Here is a 27,527-nt window from a genome sequence, read left to right on the forward strand (position 1 = left end):
TCGGGCTCGCGGTCCCTCTTTCACACCAGGCAGAGGAGGAATTAACAGGTCTCTGCACGAGCCTGCTGCGGTAAGAACTGCATTACATTTACGCAACTTTTGCTGAGCCGTCACAGTGATAGTTCTCGTGTGTTTGTGAAGGAAAAAAAGAAAATAAATCACAATCATGTTTTTAAGTTGGTCTTTTCAAAGCTTACAAGCTTTTACTAAATCGATGTAAAATGAGCAAATTTCTTATTTGTGACCACGAGCTTTTAAAGTTGTTATCCAGCTATCTCAAAACTGATGACATTTGTTGGTGTGTGTTGCTGTTTTGTCTTACTCACCTCTGACCTAAACAAACATTAAGAAAAATAAGTCTTTATTTCTAATGATGTAATTAGTTCAGCAAATACCTCTTCTTTTTAATTAAATGTAACGTGCAAGTTGTGATGAGTCATTTAAATAATTTTGTGTTTTGTGGGAATTTGTAAAGTGACTGAGAACATTATTCTTTTTTCTTTATCTTTTTTTTAATCTTTCTGCTTCTTGCACAAAATATATAGTTTGAACTTATTTCTAATTTACTTAGTTATTTGTAGATATTTTTGGTTTTGGCAGCTTTAGAAATCTTTTGTGTGTTAATCTGTGACAGTGCACAAATTCTTGTAGTTCGTCTTCAAAATTTCAATCTTTTGGTTTGATTTCAAGATCAGTTCAGGTTTTGTGTCACTAATGCTGCACTTGTAATTGTCCCTATAATGACAGATGCACACACTAAAAAATACTAGAAACAGATCAACTTACCTTTTTATTGTATGTGGTTCGAAACCAGTTTTTGCTTCTTCACTTGCTTCAAATCAAAATGCTTCCTTCACAGGCCAAACTTTGGTCGGATGCTGCAGCCATCTTGAGTTGATTCTGTCATGTTCAGCTGAGTCAGCCTGACATGAGGCCTGCAAGCGATAACATGCAACAGTAACGCCATCACTCTGCCCAGATGCTTCTTCAACCTGATACAGATGATAGCGACATAGGGACTCGAAACATTTTTACATTTATGCCATTGTTTATCGTTATTTACCATCTTACGTTTAATTTGATGAATTCCAAGTGGTGGGGAAAAAAATTCTAATTTGCACAGACAACATCAATTAAAAATCTTTTTTAAGAAAAAAATAAAGACTTAAAATCCTCTAATTCAAGACCATTCTGTTCACAGTACTGTTTAGGATCAATTCCACACGTCAGTTCTCTGGAGAGATTAGATAGAAAATGTTCACATGTGTTTTCCTCTGCTTCAGTCATATGTGAAAGACAAAAGCTGCAAATGTCCACAAAGTTCTGTCGTCGGTGCTGATCAATTCTGAAATATGCCAAAAACTTCAAAAGTTCAGTGAGTTAAGAGTTTATTCTAAATAAACATGCTGAAGTATTTTTGCTTCTAGTCAGACACACACACCAAACTAAATGTATTACATGTCCAGGATTAATAAGTACATAAAGAACAAGCTAAATATCAGGGCATGCGGAATCGGTTTCAGAGAATTCATGTAACATATTTGAGCCAAAACGTTGCTCCTCAGGCACCTGTTGAACACATATTGCTAAATGAGATAATCGCATGAAGAATTCAGAAGTGCAGTCAATATGCTTTTTTTCCCCTAAATCATTCACAAAATGACCAAAATATCATTTTCTTTTCAATTTTTAAAGGTGGAGTGTATTAAACTATAGGTGTTTTTTGTAAAAGTGATCATTTTCCATCTCGTCTTTGCAAAATCTCACACATATGTACAGCAGTTGTTGTCAACTTTCATAATAAACCTAAATTGTATTCCTCCTTTCACACAAATGTATAAAATTGCTTTGCAACAAATATAGGAACAAAGGGAAAAATACATACACACAAACACGAATCATTAAGGATGAGCAGTAGAAAACGTTTTCAACAAATGTAGATAAACACCAAGGGTTACTACGGTGGGACTTAAGGACCAGGATTCTCTGACAAAATCAGTTAGTATTTGATCAAAAATCAGGAATTAGCTGCATGATTTTAAATTATAGAGTGAAAGCCTCACATGAGGCTGGAGAATACCTAAAATAAATGCACTCTCAGGGTGAATTTGCTCATAGCCCTTACAGTAACTCATACAGACATTATTACCTGTAAATAACGACAAAGACACACAAAGTAACAGTGAAACGCGGCAGTGTGGTTGTTTGAACAAACAGCAGCAATAATAGTAATTATAATGATCATAACAACATGAGATAATAATAAGAATATTAATAATAATAGATCACATGAAAGGTAAAGTATTTGAACTTTTTTTTTTTTTAAATATTGCAGTCTGAGGTTCAAGAGTTGGACTGGTCCAACAAGTCATTGATAAAAAAACGAAATATTCTAGCCTGAAAATTCTAACAATTCTTAACGTGAAATTATAAAACACCTTTGTGCCACAAATTGTCCAGGCTGCAAATTCTTCCTTAAGAAGGGTTTGAGATTGGAGCTCTATTTCACTTTGCATCCTTGCTTCCCTGACCCTGAAAATGTCCAACACCATTTCTTACAAATTGAAACGCTGGTTTTTAATCCACGGATGAGATGATTTGACAGTGAAACGTTTGTGATCAACGCGCCTTTTTCATTTATTTAGGCTGCAACAGACGTTGCCTCTCCCAGGGCATGGAGTGTGGTTTCTCCCTTCTTTTCTTGTCTTTATTTATCTTTGCCTTAAAGCAAACTCGCGGTTCTCACACAGCACATGGACGTTGTTTCGAAACAAAGCAGAGACGCGTCCCTGCAGTGGGAGCACATTTCACCAGAGGTGGCTCTTTTCCGACCAAAGAGTGTCGCTGTTTCGACCCGTACCTTTTGCATATTACTACACGCACATGCATACATCCTTTTATAAGAAGCCACGAGTTGACAGCATGTCGTTAGGTCAAAAGCACTAAATGCTTAAAACTAATTCCCCCTGCTCTTGTAAGAGGCACGACCTGTTAGAGTGCAAGTGGAACCCCCCATAAGGATTCCTTATTCCAGTGTAAATGACTCTGTTACAGGACGTTAAACTGAAAAGCATTCATGAAGAGTAGCCTGTAGCATTGTGTATCCTATTGTGTCATTTCTGCTGTATTTTCATAATAATGGTAATTCTAAACATTCATTTTTTTCTCTGGCATACCAACCATTCGTGTTTAACTTTCGCCCATGTAAAGTTTATCCTGCAGTTTTGCACAACTGACCACGTTTTTTTTTTTTTTTTCCTGATCAATGAGAGAGTGTGTTCATGGCAGGAGAGATTAGAGCAACTGATCCTGAAAGGAAAGCGTCATGCGGCTCAGAGTGTGTTTTCTTCTTTGTGCGTGAAATCAAGACGTCGTGGAAGCCAAATGCAGCAAATTAACGAGGTGGTGTAAAGTTGTGGAGCCCAACAGCTGTGTGTCATGAGAAAAGTTAGTCACCTGACACAAAGGCTTCGTAAAGCAGGTGTGTTGAGCCTGTTAACCGGTGTTGTAGTTGTCTGTCATTTTCTATAATACTGACCTGCAGGTTTTTACACCATCAGCCTTATTCGCCGCCACAGCCTCACATCTGAGGCTCTCATCATTTGGTCGATGAGATTCTGATTTCTATTTCAAACTAGAGCCCAATCTATCTTACTGGTCGTTTTGCATCCCAGTTTATTCCCCTTAAAAAAAATCATATAGGGCCTGTTTGACAAATTTGATAGGCCCTGAGCCGGCTGTATTCCCTCCTCCTCCGCCTCATCATCATCATCATCATCATCATCATCAACCTCTCCAGCTCCTTTCGCCTCCCTCGCTGTTTGCAGCCGCTGCGCTCACCTTCCTGTCTGACCCGCTTTATCCGGTAAGAGATTACTGGTATGTGGGGCAGATATTCTACATTTTTTTTTTTTTTTTTTAAATATATAAAAAGGCTTTGCGGTGCACTTTTACCGCCCAAAAGAGCAGGGTCACACATCTCCCGCTCTTAGCCTGAAGCCTAGTTTATGTGGATCAAGTGCAGGGAAGAAGGAGGAGGCGAAACTCACTCTCTTTACGATGCCTTTTTAAAATCCAGGTAGCCTACATGCGAGGACTTGGATTATTCTCCTGCAATTTGTAAGTAAACATTTTTGGAGGTCGTGTGTTTTTCATTAATTTGAGCTTCACTTAATGTTGCTTAGTGGTAACATTTCTGATCTTAAGATAAAGGACCAATATTGGTGTGTGTTACCTACAAAAAGAAAATACGGCAAATGAGCCATTTTAGCAAAATCAGCAAGTCTAAAATCGCTCAAAAACATTTGTTTTCCGTCCAGCTGAATTTTGCTTGTGCTTGGCAGTTTCCTTAAATATAGAGGGACACGAATGGGTAAATGCAAATTGATTCCCACATGATTAGTCTGTTGTAATTTGAAAATGCACCACAATATACCATAAAGCATATTGATTTCCATCAATTTACCGTAAATTATTTTCTTTTCTTTTTTTCTCACCTTGCACGGAAGAATCCTATATTGTTTTTAAGTTTAAGTGAACTTTGGAATATTTAATGAGGATATTATAGCTGCTCATGTAAGAAGTATTCATGTGGTGGCAGCGAAGGAGGAGGAGGAGGAGGAGGAGGCCCCAGGCAGCGCTGCAGTGCAGAGTTCAGCAGGGAGATATTGTTGTGAGCCTGGGAAAGTGTAGCGGGGCTGACGCCAGACTCTGTTGTGCGGGGTGGGGGGACTTCAAGGATCCCAGACCGGATTGTCATGTTAATTTCTCTCCGTCACGTTGTTGAACTTGATGTTGACTTCTTTCTTTCTCTTTCTCTCTCTCTTTTTTTTTTTTTTTTTTTTTGAAGGTTGAGGAGGGGGCGAATTTTCCCTGTCACTTGTTTGTGGGAAAATCCATCTTAGGACACACACACACACACACACACACACACACACACACAGAGGGAACACGTTTTCATAGCTTACTAAAAGTACTTTTATTTCCAAGATTTCCTGAATTAAATGTTTGCGTAAAAGAAAATAAATAAATTGTATTCTTCACACTGTATTTGTATATCTATATTTTGCAAAAACTCTAAATCTTCAAACAATAGAGCTTCTCCGTCAACTGACAAAACAACCCAAAATAGGGTACAAACAGCAAAAACAGGGTTTTGATGCCTTTAAAGACGCTGCTGAATTAAACTTGAATTTGCCAGTGGATCATGTACCGTTACTTTACTGTAATTTGCAAGCAGATGCTGCACAGGGATGCACGTGCACTCCAAGACTGGGACGCGCATGCTCGGGAGCGGTGATGACCGTGCAAGGCGCACCTCTCTCATGCTAATGTTGCAAGAATTCTTTTTTTTTTTTGGACAGTATGTGCAAGCCTTCTTGCTTGTTTGTAGGTGGGAGTACAGCTGATTAGATCTGTTTAGAAAAGATGCGGATTCACACAGTAAAGTCTGGCCTCTGCTGCAGCCTGACAGAAGAGCTGCACCTCCACGACACTAACAGATTGCTCATGCGCAGTAATCAGATATGTGACTGCTATCTGATGCAAGCCTCGTTCGAAAAGCCGGACTCCAGCTCCCTATATAGCTTTTTTATTTTCTTTATTTATATTATATATATATAATTTTTTAATCACCTTTTAAAATATCCTTTCAAACTTTGGAAGATATTGCAAGTTGCTCTCCTGGTCTTGTCTCTGTAACTTGCTTCCTCCATCAAAGGCCATGCTTGTTATCATGCTCTCTATCTCATCTCTTTACCCCAGGTATCATTCATATAGGCCTACTATTGCACTCGATAAGGCTGCACGTAGCTACAGTACTGAATGCTATCAGGGTTTGGCTAGGCTGGGCCTTTGTCTGCACCAAGGACAGAGAGTTTGAATACCTCTGCGAGATTTCATGGTGTTAGAATTAGAAAGCGACCCTGTTGCAACATATAGAGCCTCTGTGTGCTGGACAAGACACCGATTGCGCAAATAAGCTGTCTAATGTCGTGTAATACGTCATTGTGAGTGGAACATTGGGGAAATATTATCACTATAATGTAAATAAATGAATGGAACAGCCTCATCCAGGTCGCATCATGGAAATATGCTGACTACCTAGCCTTATTCCTAAAATATCTCCATAAAATGAAGGCATGTAGTCACATAATACGTTTTTTTCATAGCGTGCACAGAGGAGAGGGCTTGCTTGGCAGATTATTTGAAATATCAGTGAAAGTCTTTTATGGGGGATGATGAAATATTTTGCGTTTTTTGCTTCCTAACTTTTTGTTCGGCGCCTTGAAATGATTTGACGTGAATCAAACCAAACTATCATCTAGTGTTTCGACATGAACTGTTATCTGAAGGGCATGTTTGAAGATTAGCCTATTTGTCCCTGCAGTATACTCTACAGATCGAAATGTTTTTTTTTCTTACGTTTGAGCTTCCAATTATGCTCTCTGAATACCGTTGTGCAGCTTATTCAAAAAGAGGAATTTTTACTAATGTGTAATTACAACGTCAGGTTAGCTCCGGCTCCTAATTTGCTCCCGGTAATAATTTACGCACTCCTCTGTGTTCTTCGCGGCCTGACTAATGAGGATAATTGGGGAAATCAGCTCCCTGATTGACACACACCTGCATTCATGTTCAAATTGGCTTCGATAATCTCTGCTTCCCGCCTCTCTTTCTCCCTCCCTGTCTCTCCGTCTTTCTCTGAGGCGGAGTTTATCCCCTCTGCTCACAGTGTGGACTCTCCGCACTTGCCAGTCGCAGCCTGCGTGTGAGAGGGAGAGGATGTTGTTTCTTTACAAGTCTGCGCACATGAAGGACGCGTCGCTTCAAAATTCTAGTCTTTCACCCTCTTTCCTCTCCTCGGACGCGGCAAAAACCAGACGCAGATTTAAAGAAAAAGCCAAGTCAGTGTGGAGAATATTTTGACTGTGGCGGAGTGGAGTTAGCCTGTTGTGCAAGTAAGTAGGATGCTGGCTTTATGTGACCGGTGAAAATGTTACTGAAACAGCCGCTATTCTAACTAAGTGGGCAGTTTAGTGTTGCCAACCGGCTCCCTCATCACATTTATGTAGGTACGAGTTGTGGTTTTGTGTTTCTAAGGAGTGTAAAGTAAGGCTGTGACATTACAACATGGCCTACACTTTAATCCATAAGGATTGAAACTTTACTTAGGTTTGATGCTGCGGAATCGAAGGCTCAGATATGTCTGTGCAAACCTGCAATGCTGACAAAAAGCAGCCCTTACTGCAAAACACAACCTTTATGGGTGTTGGCGTGCACATGAGACCAGTAACGTGTGTGGCCTTCAGCTTACAGCACACAATGCTGGTTTAAGCGTCAGACTTAGTGGTCTTACTTTTTAAAGCATTGTTTGTGCTTTGGCATATAGCCTATTCAACCATGATGATGTCAGTAGAGCTGAATTGGATGGTGGCAGTCAATCAAAGTGTGAGAGTCGATGTGATTGAGTGTGTGTGTTGTGTCAAACTCAAAGAAGCCAATACATCCTGTGCCGTTAACCCATTTTCACCTCTAAAGTGTTAAAGCACATATGATTATATATTTCAATATGCTGAGCATCTCCCCCCACCCCCCCACCCACCCCTGTGTGTGAGCGTGTGTGAGAGAGTGTGTGAGAGAGTGTGTGAGGGGCTCTCGGTGTAATGTGACCACAGGCAGGCTCTCCCCCTCTGTCCCTTTCTATCCTGTTTCTCTCAGCGGGTCGGCCCCTTTAAGAGACAACGGGTTAGTTTGTGTCTTTGGTTATCTAGCTGTATGAGTTTTAATTTCATAAAGCTAGAGAACCGAAAGTACCAACTGACGCCGAGCACTTCGGAGCCGGGGGTCCTCTCGCTCGCCATGGAGGAGGAGATGAAGCCGGGGCGGAGAAGGAGGAAAGCGGGAGGGACGGATGCTGAGGGAGGCTGAGCGCCGCCGAACGCTGCCGCCGCGGAGGAGGAGTGCTGGAGGGGATGGGGTGAAGCACCGGGGAGATTTTAGCAAATGCTGGTCGACCTCTTCGGGATGGGTACTAGCACCTCCAGAAGAGCTACTTGCGCGTGTGTGAGGGCGTGAATGGTGCTGCTTTCTGGGCTCGTGGTTTGGGCATCGCGATGGGGCCTGCAAGGGACCAAGAAATAAGTCCAACTTTAGGACACAAAGGAGTGCCGCATGTGGGAAATGATGCTAGAAAACCCATATTTCATGCTGCTGTGTTGTTGTCATAACTGTGTGGGTGTTATAACAGTAATATCTCGAGGGGTGAGACAGAAATAGTTAAAGCGTTCAAGTGATTGGTCAATCCAGGACTCACGTGACGGTGTTGGCAGCAGTAGCATCGGATCGCTTTCTACAATCTCTCATTTTTGTTAGTGTTATTTCTTACAGGCCTAGAAGCTGGTTTTCATTTAAGCCAGTTGTCACAGTTTGAATGTTTTCTACAGAGCTGCATCCAAAGCAATTGCAGACGTCCTCACTCCTAAAATACTATCTGTGTCCTTCCTTCATGAGTGTGATATCTAAGTGATATATCCTGGCTGTAATTAACTAAGGAGTGTGATGAATAATTGGATGCACATGGACATTTGGTGCAAGATGAAGCCTTATAGGAACTGGACTCAACTTCTGTGAGCAAACATACTTGCTCTTATCTGGATATCACATACTGTAACCCAAACATCCTGCAGGCTACAACACATCAGCATTACAAAGCATCAGTCATTGAAATAAAAGGGCCACATTTACCCTGCTTTCAAGCTGAATCCGACTTAGATATGGCAAATATGTTCAAATTTGCGTTCCGCTTGCTGGATTATTTTTGTGTTTTCCTGCTAGATGAGAACAAAATAGGACATCGGCTCAGAGTTTGATCTATTCTTAGACCAGAATCAGCAAGCCTTAGAGAGCACTGAATATCCCTGATGCCTAAGCATGCTCTATTTAGAGTATGACTGACAACATTTGATCTGCGCTGTTAAACAGGAGATGAATTTTTGTGTATGTATTCAGCGTACAGTTTGAGCCAGTGCAAACTGGGGTAAACTAAAACTAGTTCAGCCCAATCTTTTCCATCTTGAACTGATGGAAAAAAGGCAGGAATTAAGATATAGAAAGGATTGTGTGAGCAATGCTTTTTTGTTAAACTGCAGGCAACAAAAGAGTTTTTACAGTATTTTCTTTTTGTGTGCAAAATGTTTCATAACTTCTACTGGCCAGATTAAAAAAATATATATATGTGGCCTCCACTTTGTGTTATTGTAGTTCTACTACAAAACCTTTCTGTCTTTTCATGACATCTAATTATAAATACGTTGCTCAAGTACAGTTTTCTGGATTCACAACACAAAGATGTTTAACCTTGCAACGAGAGAAAGTAGTGAGAATTTTTTGATAAACTTAAACAAGTTTAGCAGACTTCTGTTGCTGCAAGGTCAACACAAATTAAATATTCATTCATGCAAGCCATCTATTTCTTACTGAAATTCACTTCTGTATAAGTGACAGCTACTTGTGGGATTTTCTACACATTCTGACTTTCTTTTCTTTTGTCTTTTAAAGGAAAATGCTGGCAACATCAGCCCTGAAGTTTGCATTAACATGCAGTGGAGACAAATTGCCAGCAGGCAGGATGAGGAGTACCTGTCAGCCTGCAGGTAAATATTAAAAATAAGAAGACACATGATATCAAGTGCAGAAGCACTGTGCATCTCCTGGCTTGTACTTTTTTACTGTAAGTCCATGGCATTTAGTAGTATAGTAAGGAGATACTGGAGGCTGTCAGGTATTTTTGTGTTTAGCATTATCAGCTTGCCATGGAGCTTTGCTGGTGTTTGATTGTTGTTCATCTTATGTAGAGTTGTGTGGTTGTGTGTGTGGGTGGGAAGAAGACAGTCAGAATTAAAATTTTGGAATTCTATTTTACAGAAGCGTCTTCCTTTGCTGTAATCCTCACCATCACACTCAAACAAAAAGGAGCTTTTAAAGCGACATTTAATACCATTTTTATTTGCATGTGGCATAAATGTCAGTTTTATACCTTTCTAGTACATGTCAAAAAGACTACAGCCTGCAGCAAAAGAGAGAGTGAAGTAGGGCCCCTATGTTGAATTCCATTGCTGCTTTCTCCTTTCAAGTGTTAGAATTTTGTACCTCCCCCCCCCCACCTTGTCATTCTCAAACACACACAACTTTCTTTTACATACTCATATATTCAGTGTTTTATCCCTTTAAACACTGTGATCCTATTTGTCAGGTAGAGTGTGTGGTAGGTGCAGGGGAGGTTGTCGTGTAATCTATGCTGCCGTGCTTTATCCCTTTAGGAGCGCGAAGGCTCACCCAAGGTTTGGACCTGCTCATGTGGAAAGAGTCTTTGGGTGGCTCTGTCTTTTTCGACCCTAAAGCCTTGACGGACCACCCTCTCTTTGTCCAACGTCTCCTGATTACCAAGGGCAATTTTGCATAAAGGTATAGGAGATGTTCAGCAATGGCAGCATTATGTTGAGTCTAAGATTATCAGGAGGTCAAAATGTTTTTTTGTTTTTTTTTAATCACAATTTTAAGTCTGCTAAAAAAAATAAAAACTCAAGCCTAGAAGACATTATTCTGCTCTTGTTATTTCTCAAGATAGAAACTGAACCATTCCTGGATTTAAGGTTGTCAGAATTTTCCCTCCAATTCTCCCATAAATAGCTGAGAATTAGGAATTAAACAATAAGTACATATTGTTAGCAAGGTCACATCTTCATGGTTCCACAACCTTGGGGCTCAATAGAAAGCTCAGTTATTCAAATTTACTATGGAGTTCTTTTAGTCCCCCAGATTTTCCCAAGCTTTATATTAGCATATGCAAGGACCAGCCTGTGCTGCTGTTTTCTAAAGTGGATGTAAATTATAACCTCAGTATTATACAGGCTGATAGGAGATAAATCTCTGCAGTAATGCATTGCAGCGAATGGCGACTGGGGGGGTGTTATCGAGGGCTTGTAGTGTGTATGTGTGTGTGTTGTACTGTACAATAGAACGTGGCAGATGGAATACAGACTAGCAAAGTGCTTGCTAATAGTAATGTTAAACTCTCCTTTCATTGGCTTGTGTTTCACCTCATATTCTGCCTCATTTCTGTGAACAATTAAGAATTTTAAGCACAATGTGCACCAAATTTGAAGTTTCTGGACAGTCGCACCAGTGGTGGAACAGCCTTGAAAGTGTGCATACATTGTTTTAAAACAAATATTAACACAGGGAGATTACTAAGTCGAAATTTGCACTTGTGCGGTCCAAAAGGCTGAGGGGCTTCAGGCCTCACGAGCCAAGTGGAGATCTCTTTGGAATCCCTATGCAAACTAGGGCTTGAATAATGAGATGTATTTATGAAGGGCTGGGAAGGGGGTCCCGCTTTTGAAAGCCAGTATGCTGGAGTCTGAATGGGATAGAAGGAGGAGGAGGAGGGGTTTGGACAAGGGAGAAAGGGGGTGCGTGTGGAGTGGGTACAGGGCCCCCAAGCAGTCCTGGCCTTGTCCAGGCAGCTGTGAAAAGGGGTCCCGTCTTTTTCCCACGCCCAGCAAGACGCGAAACACTGCCGCAGCTCGCTCGGGTCAAGTCCCATCTCTAATATATACACACATGCATACACACATGCACACACATAGAGGCAGAGACTGTGTGTAAAAGTTGTGCAAATTAACAAGCTGTCTGGGAAGCTCTGTGACATGGGGACACCTGCTATTCTCCCAGAATGCTTTGCACTCCCATCAGGGGTCAGTGGTCTTCATGAAACAACAGTTAGGTCACAACTTCAACTTGAACTTAAAATTCTGCTGAAGATTGAAAAGAGGCGTTTTTTTTAAATTCTTTATTTTAAGGTAGGGGTGCACTTTGAATTAATGTTGACAGTACACTCTGCTCTTGTTAAATTAGAAGAACAGAACAGTGCAACTATACAATACTTTTAACATGATCTTTTATATCTTCAAGCTATGGTATCAACGGTTTGGAGAACCACTGCAATCCCTCTGCGGGTTCTGATGTGTCTAATTATTCAATCTGTGACTAACGGAGCCTTGTGCTTAATCTGAGACCCTAACTGTCAACTTGACATTGTCTGCACACATGCACACACACATAGTTGTTTTCCCCTGACTTCAGAGGACATTAAACTGACTTACATTCATTTTGCCTGGATGTGTTTAACTACAAATTGTGAAGATCTGGCCTAAAGCAGGTAAGAACCTTAAAACTGAATAGTTAGAATTAGTTCCCACAAGGAATACATGTCCCTTTTATGTGATTGTTTAAATAGATGTAGGTCCCCTTCATGTCTGTATTATGAGCTCAGACACACACTCACACCTGTGTTTCAGAGGAACACAAAATAAAATTTCGACATGAAATGAGAGTTGATGGATGTAGTGCTGATGTTTGATTAACTCCTAACATAAGTTCTTGTTCACAAAAAGAGCTGAAAAAGATTGAAGATGTTTGGTGGGATGTTACGCTACTCACCAGAAGAAAAAAAACTCATGATAATAACAAGCTTCAATAAAAAAAAAAAATTGTATGACTTTATTTTCAATGTCCTCCATTTAATCATGCGTTGAACAACATAATTTCCTGAAGTTCCGGCTATTACAGGCGCTGCTCTTTTACCGCCTTCCCCATGAAGCTGGAGTCCCACCCATTCCTTCCTTCTATCCCTCTCTAGATACGGCATGGCACACCAAACAAAATGGTGCAGCGTTCACTTCCCTCCCCGCTCGCCTCCATGCTGCATCAGAGCCTCACAGAGCGGTGTCACACTAATTCGGTTCCCCCTGCTTTCTTGAGCCTCGTACATTAATTCCATGCTATGAAAAACACACCTTCCATGTCTGTGAATACATTAGCAAGCACCCTCTCCTCTCACTCACTCTTTGCCAGCGACTCCTTTTTCCTCCTTGCTTCTGACTCTCCCTCCTTCTCTATCTTGTCCTCTGCTCCTCATTATCATGTTCCCTCCTATTCAGATGAGTTTCAAATGGAGAGGGAGAACCCTCCTAATTAGCTCTGTAAAGATGCTTTGTTGTGGTCAGTGCGACCACCAGTGTGTGTATTGAGAGAGGATCTGTGACAGCTAGTGTTTGCATTGAGAAAGAGTGTATGGGCCCTTAATGAGGTTTGTTAGCTGAGTGTGTATCCTGCTGTTTGAATGCACCCTCGGCCGCCTTTGAAGGAACAGAGATAAAGAAAGCAAAGGAGGAGAGAGGAGTCTTTCAGCGTGGCAGGTTGCAGAATGCAGATGATGCATTATGCCCAGCATGGTTTCCAGTTGAACAGCAAATGTGAGGGGAATAATGCCCTACTTGCATGTTGTCCGTGAAAACTGTGGGAAATATACGGAGGTCAGCGTACTCATCAGGCGTCATCTCTTTGTGGATTTATTTTCAACTCAGAAATTTTTGCTGAGAATGAATTCACTGGTTGGGCATGAAGATGGTGATCAGAGCTCTTCGTAACTCACAGTCCCTTGTTTGCTTAAGAGGGGAAAGAACGAGCGTAAGCCTTACTGACTAAGAGACTGCATGTTAGAAATCATGGTTGTACAATCTTGCTACAAAGTTTTAAGTTTAAAAAGTGATATATTGTATATTCAGAATGAGAAAAAAACATGATGATGGACAAATAAGATGGTGATCAATTTGGGAACCAATGATTTTTTTTTTTTTTTAAATGTAAACAAATTTGAGAGGGAAGATGGTGTTTGCGGTGGAGGAGTGAGGGAGATTACAGACGAATGGGAAAAGATGAAGGTTGACTAAAAAAGAGAAAAAGATAGGTTGGGAAATGAGGGATTGTGTGGAGCCAAAGAGCCGACCTACTGGGCTTGCCTGCTGCCTCAGAGATTGTAAACTGTCACTCAGGATGCAGACAGACAAGCAAGACAGACATCATTTGCCCATATTACCCTCTAATACTGAAACCGCCATCCATGCATCCCCTTCTGCTCCCCTTCTTTTCTATCTTTCGCTCCATCGGCAGCTATTTTGCTTTTGCCCGTGCGTATGCATGTATATGAACTCCCTAATCTATTTTCTCTATCTTCCTCCAGTCACAACCCCTTCAATAGTTTCTCTCCCCTCTTGATAAAACGAGTCTGTCTGCAGCAGACTCCCCCTCATTGTTCGATGCTTCGTTGCCTCTCCATAGGAGGTAGAGAGTGTTTAGGCTCTTTCCCCTGTTTTACCAGTTTACCAGTGTAATCCTTTACAGTGGCACAATGAGCTTTCACTTCAGCCACAGGATTCTATTAGGCTCCCAGAGAGACACAAGATCTCCATAAACATTTTCCAGCTTCTCTTGCGTCCCCACCACACCTCGTATACAGCCTCATGGCCTCAAACAGCCAAACTGATTGCATCCTTTATGCACTCTAAACATGAACCTCCCTTTTGTTTTGCCTGAGGAGATTTACCTGTCTGGAAAAGGAATGTAGAATTAAAGCTTATACTCTTACTTTACCAACGGCTTGTTAACGCTGTCAGCCTCACTCCCAAACTCGCTCCCAAGCACATAGTAAATAACAAGCAACTGCAACAAGCAAATGCTTGTTACATGGTCTTTGGAGGAATGCTGAAGATGATTAAAAAATGCTGAAGTCATTGGAGGATGAGCTTCTTGCTCTGCGTGGCAAACATGCCATTAAAATCAGCAGATAAACTCTCCTATATCCTTCATTTCAAATTCACCACTGGGCTGCGTATTTCACTGTGACAAACAAACGAGGACAAGCAATTCTGGTGTTTCATTTCTCTGCTTCTCCTTGACTAAGAAAACGTGTCATTAGGGCATCTTCAACAAGAAGATACTGCTGCTTTTATGGACTGATGCTATCGTGTCCTGCCCTTTATCACTACACTTTTATTTCCAGCGACAAATAAGTGACAGGGAAAGAGAATGACATATTTGAAGAAAAAAAAATGCTTCAAATATAATTTAAGTTGAGGGCGATGAGCGATTTAAAATGAGTCATTAGGATGTTTAACAAAACAAGCATGCGACATCTAAATAACTTGAAACTGTTTGGAAGGTTTATGTGCTTCAACTGAAAGACACGACTAGCTTTGACTCTCGTGCTTATATTGATTATGGCTAATGACATTTCGCTCCATCTTTTTCCTTAAAATGCACCGTCAATTAATCAGATGCTGTTGTGAAGTCGACGTACGGTTTATTTATTATGTATCACCTTTTAAAAATTACACTGATACAACACAATATTGTATATAAGCCCAAAATTTAGGCCATGCAAAAACATTACCTCTACATGCAGTTGATGCAGCTGCAGTGACTCTTCCCTCCGCTTCTTTTGCCCTTATATAACACAAGTATACTATGAATCAACTGCAACTAAAATGCAGAGGTAAGTTTCTGTAGTACTCTGTGACCAAAGTCATCTGCTCTATAGTGGAATACTCAGTTTTAATCACTGATAGAATTGATAATGCAACAATTCTACAAAGCAAGGCACAGTTTATTGACATAATTTCACATTTTCAAATTGTATTTAGAAAAGAATTTATTAATTATTTGAGTCAAATATGTACTTGCATGGTATGCTCAGAGAAAGGTATATATCTGCGTGGCAACAACCATATAGATAAAAGAATGGAAAGCAGAACCTTCTGATTCTTTATATTGGAGCCCTTTTTGATCGTATTGCATTGGGGGCTGGTTCTTACTCGCCACACAATAAGCAAACTTCTTCTACATATTCACCTGATCTGAGCCAGGAGTTGAATCTAGCCCTTATTTAATTCCATTAAATAATCTACACTGAAAACCGGTTATTCTCAGTACATTAAATACAAAACAAAATCAGTTATTTACAAATATTTATGCCCGCCGTCTGAATGACTCTGAGATGGTACGTTTAAAGGCCTTTGATGCTTTGAAAATTACTGTTTGTGTTTTGGGAATGTACTGATTCATCATCTATATTTTACTCCATTTATGCACATTCATCTACACCACCCTAAGTATGTAAATTAGCTAAATATTTGTAGCTTTTAACCAGACCAATACTAAAGTATTTTACTTAGACAGTTAGATTTCAAGGCCATAGGATCTCTGATGGCGCTGTTGTTTTTTTTCCTCAAGTCCAAAGCCATGGGTCACAGGGCTCCTCTCTCCCCAAGTCCTCCTTTACCCAAACATATCCCTCCATCTGCTATTTGTCTCTCTCCTCCTGCTCCCATCACCCACTCCCTCCCATTTTGATAATGCAGCTCTTTTCTTTCTCAATGAGTGGAGGCCTTCCCTGAACCAACATTGTCCCTTGCGCTGGCTCTTGTGGGGGGCCCTATTGTGTGTGAAGGAATGGCGAGTTAACACCCATGTCTGAACCCCCTCAATGGGGACATTGTGTCTGAATCTTCCTTCCAGCTCACCCAAACTCACCCCACGTCACCCTCTACCCAGTGCAGGGCAAGCTAGGGGCTACTTCGCATGCTCTCCCATTATACGAAGAAAATTTGCAAGTAACACCCAACTGAAATTTGCTAACAACCCATCCCCGAACTGACCCTGGCCGATTTAACCTGCTACTTTCTGTGTCTCATTCATTTTCCAGCAGAGCATACTGAGTGCTGAATATATCTTTGTAGCAGTGCTTGACAAAAATTTGGAGCCCGTGGGTGTACGGTTGCTGAAGGAGGCCCCCTGCAATTCATTTTTTTCTCAGAGAATAGAACAAAGAAACACACAAAGGACCTTATCGTATTAGCATGATAACAGAATTCATAATACTTTCAGATCATGTCAAAATGCACTGCAACAATGGAGTCTGTGCACATGAAATTATTAACATTGATAATATTTCCTAAGAAAAGAGGTTAGGTGTGTGAATTCATTGCCAAAAAAAATGCATATTTTATGACAACTTTTAAAATATGAACAGAAATGGATGCTTTTGTGTTGAACACAGCATGTTGAGCATTTTTATTTGTTTCTGTACAGCAGTAAGAGCCTTGGGGTGGGTTACAAAAGAGCAAGTTGGCGTTTTCTTCCCACATATTTTTAATCAAAGTGTTAGTGTTTACATTTGCATTTGCATTGAGCAGAGGGATGCTGAATGCCAAAGGTGAGATTTTGAAAAACACTCTATTTTCTCTTTTTTTCAGATGGAAACAAAGGTGGGTGGTTGGAAGGATGGATAAAGGCTGGTAGATGACTGAACTCAGAGACCCGGCACAGCTCATCATCATTGCCAAGGGCTCTTGTCTTCTTCCTCTCCTCCTGTGGCTCGTACCTCCATCCAGGGGTCCAGCAGAGCCAGTAAAGCCCAGGCAAGAAGCTAGTGAGTGGGATGGAAAGGATAGAGAAGGTCCCCAAAGGCTTGAATCACCTCTGGAGCTATCGGCATGCGGGAGAAATCGATGCGAAACACAGAATCTTCACAGCTCTGAGTGGGGTTTCCTGTGTTTTAAAGTGTTTAGCCTCAGGGGCCAGCAGACCTCCAAAGGACAGGCCCGGCATGCTCTCTCAGCTGCAGCCCTTACTGGACCCCAGTCCTGATCTCCGCTGGCTGTGTGTGGTTCTGCTGAAGGGAGTTTCTCCCCAAATGATACCCACAATGTTGAAATGTTGAAAGACTGCTGAGAGGGATATTTCTTTCTCTACTTTTTTCCCCAGCATGAGATTGACATGTTTCCCAACGTTTTGCCTCTGGCTGTTTAAAAACCAGCTTGGGAGTTCGGCTTTTGACTCACTCACCATCCTCAACTCATCTGCTGCTTATTCCCCAACTAGTTACATTTGACAAACAGACACTGCGATCTTTATTTTCTCCTCCATCCTTGGCTTGCAGTTCCTATTGTGAGCTGCAGACACGTGTCTGTCCGAACCAAAAATACTGGCAGACAAAGTATGAACAGCTTTTTTTCCCCCTCCATGACGCCATTTTTTCAATATCAGACTGTGTAAAAAAAAAAGAAAGAAAAGAGAGAAAATAATTACTGAAAGGCAAAGTGGGCTGAAGATCACAGAAATGAGAGACCTTGCAGTGGAGATGGTAAAATGGCAAGTATCTCTCAGTAGCACTCTATATTATGAACAAATCTGAATGTGCTTTCATTGCCTCATGTATTGCCTCAAATAGGCCGTGTGTGTGTGTGTGTGTGTGTGTGTGTGTGTGTGTGTGTGTGTGTGTGTGAGAGAGAGAGAGAGAGACAGTAACTGTGAGAACAATTGAGGATGATGAGAGCAGCTGTAAAGGGTGTCTCCTCAACTTCAAGAAATGTTTGGAAGTTAAATTCATTTCATTATTAAATGTCAATCAGACAAGAACATCATATGAGATGGCTCCCCAGCTTTAAGTGTTATTATCTGAATCAGAGAGCCGTGTGTGTTTATAGGGACTGTACATGTCTGGCCTTGAGAGTGTTTGAGCGCGAGCAGCAGAGTGCACCCACAGCTCTGAAACTGCTGTCGCCTTCACAGTAATGCAGTGTAGCTGTTTCCATCCAGATGGGCACAGCTTCAGACAAAATGGCTGCCAGTCTTTCCCTCTACCAAAGATGGCGAGTGCATCTCTGTCGTCTGCCATCTGTGCATCCGTTAACTGTCGTTGAATGCGAATCAAGCCTAATTGCATTTGCATAACCTCTAAGCATCATGCCGTTGGCGTATGCCGATTATTGATCCTGTGAGGGTGGCATGGTGGCAAGCAAGCAGGAGAGTAGAGATGTTTTAAAAGTGTATTCGGTGCTGTTTGTTTGTCTCTCGGGGGGCAGGTATTTGCACCCTGAAATGTGCTTTATAGGTGTTCGGAGCTGGTGAGATCAAGTGTCTAGACATATTGTGCCATATGGTGCGCGTGTTTGTGAGTGATTCCTTGGTATGCAAATGTGACACTGTACAATAGATTAAGCCGAGGCTTTGTTTAATCAGACAGTGCTCTGTCACACATGCACACCCAGTTTTCTAACACACAGATGTACATAATGCACAGATGAAAGCGCTAAGCACACAGAAAAGCTCAGACGTACTCTAATTAAGAAGGGATCCATAGGCCCAACAAAGTCCAGACACACAGGCCATAATAGTCTCATTTTCATGCACATGGGTGTCTGGTTACCATGGCACTGAACAAATCGAGGGGTGACCAATTTTGCTGCTAAGGAGCTGTTCATGACACATATAAATAGGCAGTAGCTCAAAATGTGCTGCCTGAAGACCACCGGATTGTAGTTTAAAGTATCATATCAGCGCTATTTCCTGAGAACACACCAGTAAGAGGAAAAGGAGAAACAACTTCACTCTGCATCCATTTTAAACGTTGGGCCATCATCTCTCATGAAATGAAAAAATAGTAAACAACTAATATCTTTTGCATGAAACCATTCTGAGCTGTTTTTGTACAGTAGTTGTGCGAATTAATATGTAACATCACTGCAGTTGCTTGCTTTTTGGGAACGTTAATTCACGGGATCAGATCGGCTTAACAACAATACAGCGTTCTTATTTGCATTAACAATCAACACAGCTGCTGTGCTGTACAGTCAGGTCTGGAGTGGGCAGCAAAATGGCGGTCATATGAATCAGGGGGTCTGTTCGCTGATCGTGGGAGCTGAGGAGCGGAGAGGGGAGAGGAGGAGATGGGGGTCTGGGTGGGGGATTTTTGGGGTGTCTGGTTTGAGAGAGACATGGTTCGAGGGGTCTAGACTGTGTGGTGGGGGAAGATGGAGAAGGGGGTGCAAGTGGAGAGGTTATTATTTGAAGGGGGGGGGGGGGGGGGGGGGGTCTGGTATAAGGAGGAACCATTAATGAAGGATTGGAGGGTGGGGGTGTTAGAGAGGGGGGTTAGGTTGTCTGCATTTGTGAGCATGTGTCGACGAATTCGTCCATATGCTGCGCAGCAAGGTGAGCTCTGTACATGCTTCTGTAGGTCTCTCTCACGTGATCCGATTTGCAACCTTCAATCTTACAGTCACATTATCTGCAGGAGATGCTCTCACCCACTTCTCAAAATAACACCTAAACACCCCTACTACACAGGAGCCTTGCGTTAGCTGCATCGCTGTTTCTGTACGTTACACCAGCCAATGAGAATCTGTAAAGCTGCTCTCAGCCAATGGCAAACGGCTAAGAATGAGGAAGAGGAAGGAAAGGCGAGGCAAATCATGAGTTTACCCTTGGTGTGCTGGAGAAAGGAGAGAGAACAAAACAAGTACAGGATAGGAAAACAAAACAGAGTGGGAGGGGTAGGAATGACACGAGAGTATTATATTGTATCAAAGCTGACATGGCTTTACATGTGTGGACAGCACAAAAATAAGCATTTGATTAGAAATTCAAATGAACACCAGTACACATTTCTTTGTGTCACAGTCAGATTATAAAATACAGATACTTTAAGGGGGGTAGAAAGGGGTAATGATAGCCTCCGCTACACTGGGCCTTGATGACAAGGGTCATCATGAGCCCCGAAAAGTCAGACAGCCAGACACGGATACAATGCAGATGTCCATAATGCTCCTGAATACTGCTGCGTTGTGATCGCCTCCCGTACCGAAGGTCTGAGCTCGGAGCGTGGGAATCTTCGGAGGACATATGCAGAGCAGTCAAGAGCTGGCTAGACGGCCCTGCTTGTATGAATAGTGTTGTAGCAGGTGAAAGAGGACCCTAGAGTTCATGGGTCAAGGCCATTGAAGAGGTTGTCTGGCTCGTGTGTGTGTGTGTGTATGCGTGTGTGTGCGTTTAGGGCCTCTTTGACCGTCGTCTGGGTCTTGCAGGATGCAAATTATGCCGCTAGGCTGTTTGATAATCACTCCTGCCCATTATTAACACAGTCTGTTTGTTAGAGAGGACCAGGCCGGGTGTAGATTTGGACAAGAGCTCCTTCATCATTTTGTAATCGTAGCAGTCGCAGATAGACAGGCAGCCTGAAGTCAAACCTCCCCTGCTGAAAGTGTGATTGTGTTTTTTGGAAGCCTTTTCTCTCCACATTCTGCTTTCTGTGACATTTCTTCTTTGAGTGACATGTTGGTCTCAGGCTCTCCAGTGTGGTGCCCGTCTTTGTTTTTCACTGATTGACGGCAGCTTTGTGGCAAAGGCTCACATTTCCATGGAGGAAATCGCCAAGAGTGCACCAGTTTAGACCACATATATACACTGGCAACATTTTTCTTAATTTTTTTTCTCTTATCAAAGGAGAAATTTGGGAAAACGACTACTCTTTTAGTTAATTAAAAAGCCAGTCCGATAGAGTCATCTAATAATTTTGGTACTTTGGTTATTACTTTATTACTTGATAGTGGCAGTTGAGAAAAATGATGGATGCTTTCTCCCATTAAAAGTACAAGAATTAATTTAAAAAGTCTTATAAACTTTAGATGAAGACCATGGAAGAAAGTGATATTTCTCATAGCTTTGCCACATGGACTTGCTCCACCTTTGAATAGATTCTAATCTACATCAATAAATATTTGAAAGAAAAAATTTATCCTGTCATAAATTCCTGAAATTTCAGATTTTTTTGTCCAAGTGAAAGAAATATTCATAAATCTGAAACACCTACATCCAATCAAGATTGCTCTTAATTTCCTCATTTAATTCATGCCAAAGCTCACATCTTTGTCTTTTTAATATCTGAGCTTTCCTTTGAATGTATGCTTCTAACCAGCATGCAATTATTTCCGTTTACCACAGAGCTCCATTCATTACCAAAGCAATTAAAACACTGTTTGTTAATTGTGATTAACCTGGGGACAGTGTATTTTTATCATTATTTTTTGCTTGGGTGCTTTTGTTTTGTTGTTATAGTTTAATACAGAAGTGCTGTTCTGCTGAGGCAGTACATTTGTGTTCATCTGCAACTGAAAATAGAAAAAAAAGCTCTTTTAATTAGTGATTGATAACGACTAGACTCTTACAATTAAACAAGTAAATTTTTGGATAATTTCTCAAAGATTTATATCTTTAGCTGGAAGTGAGTGGGGCTATTCATGATATTTTTATTTTTTACAATAATCAAAATGTGTAAACCTGCCATCTTGTCTACAATCACCAAAAAGTATTTAAACGGCTTTTCTTGTTTTCTTTTTTTTTCACATACTAGGAATCTGCCAATTTGTCTCAATCAGAATGTTGCGTCCAGTTGATACATGCAGGAACTAGAGATCCGGTTGGAAAGTGATGCAAGCACGAGTGTCCATTTCTCATGGTTTTTCTTTAAGGTAGATCGCATTACCTCATCAGGAGCGGTGTAAAGGAAGGAAGTGAGTGAATGGGTGAAGGAGTGCAGTGCTTACTCTCTCCACTCCTTTATGCTTGCGGGTCCAGGCTTCATTAGCTCTACAGAAAGGGACAACTCGCTCACAGTCCCCTCAATAGACCCATAGACCTGTCTCTGGCACAGGCTCTGGCTCAGCAGGGAGGGTGTGTGTGCTGTGCATGCAGTATGTGTGCATGTTCGCGCGTGTGTGTTTCTGAACCACTGACACGCCAGCAGGCCTCATAGTTTCTCACTCATGCCCAAAGGAAGCCTGGCATTGACACTTTTTTAAGACTCACATATCTCTCACACAGTCTTTGTCCCCCAGTCTCTTATTTTCTCACACATGCACACTGTGCTCACACCATTCATCATTCTCCATTTCGTAATGTTTTTCTCTTCAAGTCTCTTTGTTCCTCATCCCCACAGACGGTTTTCTTTTACTTTTACCACACCTTTGCCTTTTCTTCTCTTACACGTCTCTGTAATACTGACATTTCATAAAGCCTCAACAAAGATAAATCTGTTTAGATTATCTTAACAGATCCGCAGATATTTTTCCCTCCACAAATTGCAGCCATGAACTCAGTTTACACAGTGTTTTGACTTAGAAAAGCAGAGTGTCCTTCAGAAGGCAACGTGTGGTGCAGCACAGGACATACTCACACATTACAAAAAAAAAAAGGAAAAACAGAAACGACAAGAAACGACAAGAAACGAAAATCAATTTGCACAAATTTTAAAAATACATCACTATTCTGGGAGACATTTAAATTGCATACTGTCAACTGTACATTCCTATTTGTGAGCTACCTACTATTCATCTTCATTTATACCTGACAACGTGGATTCAGGATTGTCAACAACTGCTGGCGAGAATCTCTCAAAAGATTGTATTTTTAAGGTAAACCTTCATGTTGTATCATCTTCAACTGATCTCTGTCGGGGCAACCTGATGCTTCATTGGTTAAGACACACGAGATCTTAGCAGTCTAGTCATTCGTCTGTATAGCTCTGTCAACAACCACACAGAAATGAGGCCTTTAAAAAGCACTCATGTGAATTAAAATTCACGTAGTTGCACCTGAGATGATAGTAGGCTTCTACCATTCTCAACCTTGTACATGGTACATTTGATTCACAGATAGATAGATAGATAGATAGATAGATAGATAGATAGATAGATAGATAGATAAAACAAAATCATTGTTTTATTTGAATCCTTCATCTATAAACACCTATCATGCATTTGTTCAGTAAGTTCAGGTAACATTGGATATTTAGAATAAAAAAAAAAACGAATGATTCGTCATGCTGTGATTGTTCATTTCCAGTTGACTTCCGGTCATATCTCTGGAGATTAAAAACTTCAGTGAAAGTAGGGGGAGGAAAACTTTGTTAAAAGCCATGAAGAAATTTATGCTGTGACTCAGAAATAGAAGCCTTGATGGCGGAGGAGCAAGGAGGAATGAGGGTAAAACACAGTGGCCTGGTTTGCGGTTCCAGAGGGATAGAGACACTTTCGTATTTCCCCTGTATAACAAGATGGGAGGAGCTCTTTTAACACTCACACATAATGTATATGCACGCAAACGCACACACAAACACACACTGAGCGAACTAGGACTTCATCCTTGCAGCTTTGTTGTTGAGGCAGCAGGAAACTTATTGCCCCAGATTTAAGGCAAACCTCTGTCGCACAAACCTCAGTCACAATTTTTTTTTTCTTTTTTATGCATTGCTTCTTAATTATGAGCAGCACACCCAAAAGCCAGAAAATATGTGTGTGTGTGTAAACGTGTACTCGCACATAACAGACACCCTGACCTCTGACCTCGTCCTACTGTGAAGCGTTCATTCCCATAGGCTGAAGCGACACACACGCTGTTGGCTCTATTGCTAGAGCTGTCGCTTGGCCACCCATTCAGGGCTTGGTCACGGCCACTTAGAGCGCAGCAGACTCAGGGATTCAGACGAGCTGTGATCCAATGACATGTATTTATAATGAGGGGGCTGCAGGGACGTCTTTGTTGGATGGACACAATGTTAGCCTAAGGGTGTATGTGTGTGTGTGCGTGTTGGGAGTTGCAGAGTGGAATACAAAAACAGATGATCTGGGGGAGCCCCCCCAAACACACACACACACACACACACACACACACACACTCCTTCCAAAGACACTCATGCAAACACATGTATCTTCCTCAATATCAGACTTCTTCTGTGCCCATTTACACATCTCTTATTCTAACAACTGTCTCACACACTCACAAGCGGTCATTATCATTTTGTGTAATATGATGAACTGAACGCTTGATTTAGGTCTTTTCTAAAAGAATATTAGAAAAGTTACATATCTCCCACACAAACTGTATGAGATCCTGACAAAGCAAGTTTTAAAGGCAAGTTATGCAATTACTGATATAAAACAATTGAATTTTTAAATAAATTAATCTATCGGGTCTGTCTAGTCTTAACAATAAAGCAATACTACAGTCAAACAGCCTCGCTTAGACCTTTTTATTGGTCAAAATTCCTGGACTTTATTGCTCCTGTTTTGTTTTCAAATCAAACCGAGCCTCAAATTTGAGTTTCATCATAATAACCATTACGTACGACCATGCAATTGTATGTTATATTAAGCAGAGAACTTAAAAATCTTGTGATTTTTATTTTTTATGGACAATTATAGTGTGTACAGCAGAGGGATGCAGAAAAGACAGATACTTAAGGTTTCTGTGTGTATTACTTTAACTCGTATTCTCTGGGTTTTATGTTGTTACAGCATATTAAGGAAGAAACTCACAACTTTACCCCCTTTCTTCTCGCTTTTATTTAAAAAAAACAAAACAACAACAAACAATCAAAGCTTGTATTTTTGACAACAATGCACTCTTTGTACATGTCTCTGTGTGTTTTGTGGAGACAGGCTCGTTGGCTCCTCTCTGCATACATTAACTGGTAGTTGGGAAAGCTCAGGCAGGAGAAGAGCCCTACAGACTCAGGAAGGCCCCTCATAACTAACCAGTGTCTGAAACCCTGCATGAAATGTTGTTCTGCTCTGATCTCTTCATTCATAGCCACCTTCTTCCTCCTCCTCTTCCAGCTAACAACCCCCACACCCCTTGATTTTTGCTGCCCACAAGCCTGTACTACAAATAATGCTATTGTTTCAAATCTGCCAACCTCAAGTGATTGTAGGGGCCTTAGAAGGTTTTGCTCTGTGATTTTTGCGAGCAGCGGACATATCATAAGGTCAATGTTTCTCGTTAATAATCATGGTGATTATTAAAGCTTGAACAAATGAGGATTACCTCCCTTTTCTCTGTGAGTCAGCTTCTTATCTTGTTCAGTCATGACGGTGCAAAGCCAGACAGCAGAACCTTGTGGGTGGGTGTCTGTTTTCCCTTAGGCATAATTGTGGGATCCCGTCTGAGTGTGATGCTCCAGACTTTCAGGGTCAGGGGGTGACAGAGTGTAGACTCAGACACAGACAGATATTGGTAGTCATGAGGAAGGAATGCTCTCCACAACTCCGTCCTATTCTTAAAAGCAGTTATTGTCCGTATCTGCCGCGTCAGTGCTGTGACAGTTATATTTTAGGAAACCTCACTGCCCTCACTGTGAAAAATGTGACAGTTTAATTTTGCCTCTTTATTCTGCACCCCAGTTCTGTCACTAATTTCCTCTGTCTGCCTGTTGTTTTGCAGGTTGATGACATGCTGGGAAATCTCTGATCAGCCGCATTTGACTAAAAGACTCAACCAATTCAAACATCTTTGTTGATTTCCTGCTGAACATGTTTTTTAAGCTCACTGTTTAACATTCAAACACACTCACAAAGAAACATAGTAAGATCATACTGTTCATACACAGCATCGATACAGACTGTATGTAATTCTTTCCGCCAGTTGTGCCTTGTGACAAACAAATGTGCTCTTGTTAATAAATATATCAATATATCAATATTAAAGTGCATTTTGTGTTTTGTTTTCTGTAGAATGTAACCATGGCGCTTAGATGAACATTTCTACACAATTTGTCTATTACGGGTGTCCAGGATTTTACTTTTTTATTTGATCTTGTTGGTCAGGGTGTTAAATTTGCCCCGATGGTGAAGTTAAGTCCATTTAGAAAAGCCCTTGTGTTTTAGTTGGTTATGAGAATCATATCAATTCTTAGTAAACAGTGGCCACTTTATCAGAAACACCACATTGATGCAATAAAATGTGGCGCCTTTAAAAAAAAATTATATATTTTATGTCGTGTATACAATTGCAGTCTTTGTTGACACTAAAAAAAAAAAAAGGATGGTTCCGCTATTTTTTATAGTGTTCCTAACACTGTGCCTCTCTGTGTGTGTTAATGGGGTGGATTGCATTTGAATGCACAGGTTTTCCCAATGAAGCACATTTTTCATTTTCCCACTTTCCACAGAGGACGCATGTTACTGTAAAATATTTCTTTTAAAAATGTTATTAAAGCACCAGAAACGTTTATCAATCTATTCTATTACACCATACTTTACTTTAAAACGTACACCACTTCTTGTTGTTACAGAGGAACGATTACGAAATCAATTTTAATAAAAACAATTTTTCTTACATTTCTGTAATGGCCCTTTTGGCAAAGGAAGAGGGTTGTTTTTTTCTTTCTCTTTTCTTTTTTTTCCACCGAGGTGTCGCAGCAATATTACAAAAAATCTAAATGATAACAATTATGCATTATTCCTGAGGCCCAACAAAGGCTAATAGAGCTACTGTATTATCTCCAACCGTTGACCTGAACCCAAGTCATAATACTGAATAGACATTAAGAGTAGAGATACAAAAATTTAGTTTTTTTTTTTTTTTACACTAAAACAATTATTTTTTCTATAGAAGAGCTCAATTTTTCAGGCCTACAGTCAGCATGTACGCAGGCCTTGAATGTGATGTGCAGGATTTTATTATTTTAGGTTACTTAACGAAAACAAAGAGGAAGAAGTAACAATCTGGTCTCACTGTTTCCAGCCAAACAAATAATAAATAATAAATAAATCTCTGACTAAATAAAAAAAAAGTCTGCTAGTTGCCTTGCTTAAAAAAAAAAAAAGGCTTTCTGACCTATCAAACCTAAACATCCTCCCATATTCATCAAAACATAACATGCATTTTTCATCAAATATACGTAGGATAGTGTAACATTTTAAATAATTTTTCCTGGGGCCTGTAAAAAAGCAAGAGGCTACCTTAAAAAGAAATGAAGTAATTAAAAAGGAAGAAATTGAAGGGGAAGAAAT

At 40.8% G+C, this 27,527-nt stretch overlaps 1 long non-coding RNA gene across 4 annotated transcripts; it reads left to right on the plus strand.

Moving 5' to 3' along the window:
* On the plus strand, window positions 1-26,219 carry LOC142399118 (uncharacterized). 4 transcript variants are annotated; one of them, XR_012772848.1, is made up of 4 exons: window positions 1-70; window positions 9,559-9,653; window positions 17,154-18,051; window positions 25,957-26,219. It is a non-coding gene; the product is annotated as an uncharacterized LOC142399118 (long non-coding RNA). The 4 variants fall into 4 exon arrangements; XR_012772849.1 differs by lacking the exon at window positions 1-70 and adding an exon at window positions 3,825-4,119; XR_012772847.1 differs by lacking the exon at window positions 1-70 and adding an exon at window positions 6,772-6,959.
* Window positions 26,220-27,527: the final 1,308 nt, after the last annotated feature.

The sequence above is a fragment of the Odontesthes bonariensis genome, chromosome 14 (assembly GCF_027942865.1).
Source record: "Odontesthes bonariensis isolate fOdoBon6 chromosome 14, fOdoBon6.hap1, whole genome shotgun sequence".
Taxonomy (NCBI): domain Eukaryota; kingdom Metazoa; phylum Chordata; class Actinopteri; order Atheriniformes; family Atherinopsidae; genus Odontesthes; species Odontesthes bonariensis.